This window comes from Myotis davidii, unplaced genomic scaffold (assembly GCF_000327345.1).
Source record: "Myotis davidii unplaced genomic scaffold, ASM32734v1 scaffold513, whole genome shotgun sequence".
NCBI lineage: Eukaryota > Metazoa > Chordata > Mammalia > Chiroptera > Vespertilionidae > Myotis > Myotis davidii.
Window position 1 is genome coordinate 1,580,058 of NW_006284436.1, and position 6,542 is coordinate 1,586,599.

A 6,542-nucleotide genomic window follows, 5' to 3' on the forward strand; every position below is an offset into this window, starting at 1 on the left:
GGGTGTGTCTTGAGCAGAGGACACAGCCTGCAGACCCTGGGAAAGCGTGCTACCATCCTCTCCCCAGACCCAGCATACTTGCAGTGTTAATGAATGGATGTTTAAGACCATGCGTATTGGTTAAGCTTCTGCTCCGTACCCAGCAAGTGTGCTGGGCCCTTAGGGACAGTCCCTGTGTACATGGGACTTGCCCATCTGTCTGCAGTCATCATGTTAAAAGCCTGGGTTCTATGATCAGACTATTGGAACTCAAATCCCAACTTCCCTTTTCTGTCTGGTGACCTTGAACCTCTCTTGGCTTCACTCATAAGATAGGAATGCTTTTGAAGGGTATCTAACTCAGGGTCATTGTGAAGTTCCAATGTGATTGTGCATATAAGGTCTTAGTGCAGCACCTGGCACAGAGCATACACTCATTAAGTGTGCTTGCATTTTTATTATGTGATTATCACTATTTTTACTAAAAAACACAGTTTAAAAATCACAACTAAAACCCAATTCTAATCCTTTTCAATTCCTCCAGATGGAGCTGTGCTTTGTGGCCTTGGGGATCAGGCCTCCCGACTTACCCCTGCCCACTTCTGCTCAGGAGTAGGTTTCAGTGCTGCACACCACACAGGAGAGCCAGGGAAGGCTGACACCGCAGTCATGTAGCCAAGGGCCTGAGCACTTAAGTTTGAACCCTAGAGCAAAAGTGATCTCAAATGAAGGTTTATGGGTAGTAAGACCAAAATAACAGGTTATTTTTTATTGAGAGAGATGGATATGGATATTTATATAAGGTTATTATATAACAGGGGAACTTAACTTTTCTGTCTCTTAAAGAAAAAGCTGCTGTTTAAAAGTTGTCAGCGAAGACTATGTAAAGACGTTGGTAATAATGGTTGCCTCGGGATAGAAACAGATGACTAGGACACAGGTGGAGGTGACTTTATTTTCACTCCGTGCTCTGTTGTACCTTCTGAGGGTATTTCCAGTTCTTTTTAAATCAGTATCTGATGCTAAGGAAATCCTGTCACCTTGGAACTGACTTGGTCCTGAGTGTTCTGTTCTGAAAGGAGCTGAGTGGTAGCAGGTAGACACCAGATATTTGGGGAGAAGGGTATTGTTGTCAGGATCAGGTCACAAAGAAACCTAACAGTCTTAAATGCCTCAGACTTTCTTTCTGACGCAAAGCCAATAGGGGGCATCCCGGGGCTGACAGCAGTTTTCCAAAGCTGTGGGGGACCCAGGGCCCTCTCAGCCTCACCTCCCACGTCCCAGGGTATGACCCCGGCCTCATTCCTCATGGCCCAAGGTAGCTGGTGGAGCCCCAGGCATTCCAGCCAAGAGGAGGAGGGGAAGAAAGCCATAACTTCTGAGACCTTTCCCCAAAGCTATTTGACCTCCCTGTTAATGTCCCCTCAGCCAGCACTAGCGAAGCCCAGCTCCAAGGGAGGCTGGAAAATGTTTGGGTTCGGGGTGGCTGTGTGCTTATCTAAAAGTAGGGGCTTCTGTTAGCAAAGAAAAAGGAACCAGAAGTGGGAAACAGTTGTCTCTGCCTTTGGTGTATTGGGATTTTAATTTATTTTTTGACAAAGGTCGGCATGTCCCCCTAAGCCTCTCGGAACTAGAATGTGCTGGGGCGGGTAGGACCAAGGCGCCTTCAGAAGAGGGACTGATACTCTGACCCTTCCCACTCCCTTTGTTTCTGTTTCTTGCGACTCTTACACCTGAGTTCTTTTTAATAAACTGACTATTAAATTAGGTCACATTCACTGAGCAGACTGTTCAAAATATATCTGGGCTGATGGAAAATATAACTGTCAAGCTATTCAATAAATTACACTATTTATTGCTCACCTAGTGTAGCCTGGCCCAATACCAGGTGCTGGGTATAGAGTGACGAACAGTTCCTTTGCCTCTTTTCTTTAGAATTAATCCAGTCACCGCACTGTCCAACAGAAATACAATACAAGCCACTGATGGAATTTTAAATTTTCTCGTGTCTTCATTTAAAAACTGGTGAACTTAATTTCAACATGTTTTCTTAAACTCATCATATCCAAAATATCAGTAGAAAGACTATGAATGAGCTATTTTACACTCTACATACTAAGTTTTCAAAATCCAGTGTATGTTGCACACTTAACTGCACATCTCAAGTTTCAAGCGCTCAGCTGCCGCATGTGGCCAGTGGCATTGTGTTCAGGTTGGAAAGCAGGTTAGTGCGAGTAGAGCAAACAATACCTGGTTACAGGCTGCCTGAGCCCAGGAGGAGCTCAGCGAGAGGAAGTGCGGAGGCCTGCTTGGGTTGGGTAGACCGAGGAGGACGCTGTGAGGCGGTGACATTGAAGCTGATACCTGAAGGCTGAGAAGGGCAAGGGGAAGGGTGTGTCCCAGGCAGAGGGACTAGTGTGCAGGAAGCCCCTGTGGAGGGAGCCTGGACCCTCCAAGGGCCAAGAGCCACCAGCAGGAGGCCAGTCCTGTCCTCCGAGAAGCTGAACTGAAGTCTGAGCTGAGCCCGAGCTCCAGAGTGTCCAGGGCCTCCTGCGTCTCCTGAAGCTGGACATTCAGAGCCACCCGAGGTTGAACAAATCGCTCCCTGTCCAAGGAACTTTCCAGTGAGGCCTCTGGGGGCTTAAACTGTCCAGCAGTCATTTCCTATTGCCTGTTAACCTGGCCCAAAATCCAAGGCCTATTTGACAGTAGATAATTCACACAAAAAAGGTAGAGTCCTGGCCAGTGTTGCTCAGTGGTTAGAATGTTGGCCCATGCACCGAAAGGTCAAGGGCTCAATTCCTGGTCAAGGGCATGTACCTGGGTTGCAGGTTGGCTCCCCACCCCTGGTCAGGGCACATGTGGGAGGCAACCAGTCACTGTCTCTCTCACATTGATGTTTCTCCCCCTCCCCCGCTTCTACTCTCTCTGAAAAGCAATGGAAAAATATCCTCAGATGAGGATTTTAAAAAACATTATTTTTTAAGGCAGAGAGAGCCTGGTGTAGAAAGACGAGTCTCATCACCTTCTTAGGAAGCTTTGTGGCGGAATCCACACTGTACACCGTGTGCCTTGGACCTGTGCTTCCAACCTTCCCCATTTCCTGGAGCTGGTATTGCCCCCTGGGAAGCCAGGGGTTAGAAAAATGCCCTTCTGTCTGCTCACACCAGAGAATGAGCGTGACCACTCATCCCATACAGGTCAGGGGAGTGTGTCATAACCACCTGAGGTTGACATTGGAAAGAAAATAAGCCAGATCCCCCAGGCACACGACCCCAGTCTCCCGGGTGTACAGCATAAGTGTAAGCGCTATGTTCACCTCTAACAGTGTTAGAGTCTAACACAGTGCCGGCGTAGGTGTGAACTTGCAGACTTGGTGATAAGTCCACTGTCTGGCAGAAATGGTCCTGGTCTAAGATAGCCCAGACTCAAGTTCTGGTCATCACCCTCAAGTTCCGCCTGAGCCGCATTGCCACCGGCATGCTGCCCCCCGCTGCTGTCAGCTCCCCAGTCTAAAACAGAGTCAACAGCCAGGCCTGTCTGCTTCACTGTGTGGTGTGAGGCCTCCGGGAAGCTGGGAGCCTGAAAATCACTAAGCGGTGTTACCAGAACCCAGGGAGGAGCTGGCACCGCTGATGGAGTCTACCTCGCCCTCCTCCCTCTCAGGAATTGTCCCAAAGGCTGGCCCCATGACTGCCCAGGGACCGAGCCCCTATGACTGTGCGCTGCAGCCTATCCCACAGTCCTAGCTCCTTCCCGAACACGTAAACCACCACCTGGCCTCTGTACTTTATTACTTATGGGGCTGCTTGTGTCTCCCCATAGGATGGAAGCTCCATGAGGACGGGTATTTTTGTTTTTTTAATGTTTGTTTTTTTCTTTTAGAGAGAGAAGAAGTGAGAGGGAGAGATAGAAACAGTGATGAGAGAGAAACATCAATCAGCTGCTTCCTACATACTGGGGATCCAGGCTGCAACCCACAATCGAACTGGCAACCTGTGGGTGCATGAAGCAAAGCTCAACCAGCTGAACCACACCGGCCAGGCTATTTTTGTTTTATTCACTGCAGCATCCTCAATGCTTAGCACAGTGCCCAACACTCAGTAGGTGCTTTAAAAATATTGGCCGAGTAAACGGAGTGGATTCCATCTTAAACTCCCTCTGGGCAGTTAGGCTCAGGCAGTGAGGGCTTGCAGCCCAGGGATCCTGGTTTGAATCCCTGTTCAGTCACTTTCCGGCTTCCTTGCAGCTGCCCCTGTCCTGAGCCCACAGTCCTATGAAGGTGCCCTCCTGGGTGCAGGATCTCTCTCCAAGGACTGCACAACCCCGACTGGTTGTCCCGGCACCACTTCCCAGAAGGCTCAATTCCACCTTTGCCCAGAGAGGGCCCCTCTCCCTGCCAGAACCAAGGGCAAGAGGCCCTGACAGCCTCCTCCCGCCTCCTCCCCTTTCTGCCTGTGGGCCTGGGCCCCAACCCTGGCCCCGAACAGAGGAGTTGGAGCCAAATGCTTCTAGCATATACCACCATGGGTGATTTATTTAAGGGCCTCCAAATAATCACTTAAGTGTCACCATGGCAACCTGAAGAGTTACCATGGAGATCAGAGCAGGAAACGTCCCCATGGAGACCCCTGGGAGACTCTCTAGGAAATCATTACCAGGTGGAGGAGGCTGGGGAAGGGGGAGCTAGACAAATAAGGGAACCCCACGGTTCTGTGTAGGTGGGGGAGGAGGGGGAAGGGGCAGAGTGGGAAAGACCAGCTTAGAAAGGCAGCAAGTTAATGATCTCCACCCACTCCAGGGCCCTGGGTGATAACAGCTTCAGTTGTGTGCTGGGAATCTATCTGAGGGGAGAGGCAGGAAACAGCCACAGTGGGGCCGGAGAAGGGGGCGGGGGAGAGAACCGTACTTTTCGTTGTACGCTTCTTGGTATGCTGTTTGAATTTCTTTACCATAGGCATGACATACTAATTATTCCAAAAGTAAAATTAAGTTATTTACAGAGTAGTTATATCCTGAAACAACCCCAGACGGTAGAAATTATTCCCATCACACAAATGGCAAAACTGTGGTCCAGAAAGTGGCCACAGTCGCAGGCTGAGCACCTTTAGTAACTGTCTCCCCTCTGGACCTCAGTTTCCTCACCGGTAAAGGAGTTTGGCAGTTTCAACTGGATGAAGGCAAAGGCCTACCGACTGCCGACATTCTGTGACTCTGGCTCTTTAGAAGGATTTCTGAGAACTGGTACTGAAATCCTTCTCTTCCTTTTCCTCTTCTCACCCTCTCTCTAGTCCCCATCCCAGCAGTGGATCCTCAGGGTCCTAAAGGAAACACTTAAAGAACTCAGAACGGCCCTGGACAGTTTGGCTCAGTGGATAGAATGTTGGCCTGAGGACCAAGGGGTCCTGGGTTTGATTCCAGTCAAGAGCACATACCTTGGTTGCAGGCTCCTCCTCAGCCCGGGCCCTGGTCGGGGCTCATGCAGGAGGCAACCAATCAATGTGTTTCTCTCACATCGATGTTTCTCTCTGTCTTTCCCTCTCTCTCCCACTCTCTCTAAAAGTCAATGGAAAAATATCCTCAGGTGAGGATTAACAAACAAACAAACAAAAAAGAACTCAGAATGTCAGGCTAGAATGTGAAGAACCTCTAGATTCTGTCTACAGAGGAGGAGGCTGTGGCCCAGGGCGGGAAGGGGAGCCACCAGGGAAAGGCAAACCGAGCCACGAGGCCCTCCGCACCCCTTTAGGATGAAAGGATGGCTGTAACAGAGTCGAGCATTAGCAAGTGTTTGAGAAGATGCTGAGGAACTGGAACCTTCATACACCGCTGATGGGGATCAAAATGGTGCAGTCAAGTCACAGCTCAGACAAAATTCCACAGACCGGGTGGTTAAATAATAGACATTTTTTCTCACAGTTCTGGACACCGGGAAGTCCCAGATGAAGGTGCTGGCTGATTTAGTTCCTGGCTTGCCAATGGCTGGCTGCCTTCTTGCTGGATCTTCACATGGTGAAGAGTGGAAGCTCCGACGTCTCTCTTCTTATAAGGGAACTAATCCCTTCATGGGGCTCCATCTTCCAGCTCACAGATAAATCTAATTACCTACCTCAGGCCCCACCTCCTAATATCACATTGGGATTAAGGCTTCAAAGTATGAGTTGGGTTGGGGTAAGGGGGACACAAATATTCAATTCATAACAAGCCACTTTGGAAAATTCTCTGGCAGTTGCTCAAAAGATTATAGATTTACTACATGACCCCAGTCCATGCCTAGGCATATCCCCAAGAGAATTCAAGACATCTGTTAACATAAAAACTTGTCCATGAATGTTCATAGCAGCATTATCCATAATAGCAAGCCATAGACTACCAAAATGTCCAACAATAGATGAATAAAGGTGGTATATTCATACAATGGAATATTATTTATTCAGCCATACATAGGAATGAAGTACTAGGCACATGCTACAATGGGGATGATCCTCAAAAACAATACGCTAAGTGAGAGAAGCCATTCACCAAGGCCCACATATACTAGTAAAGTGATTCCATCTATATGA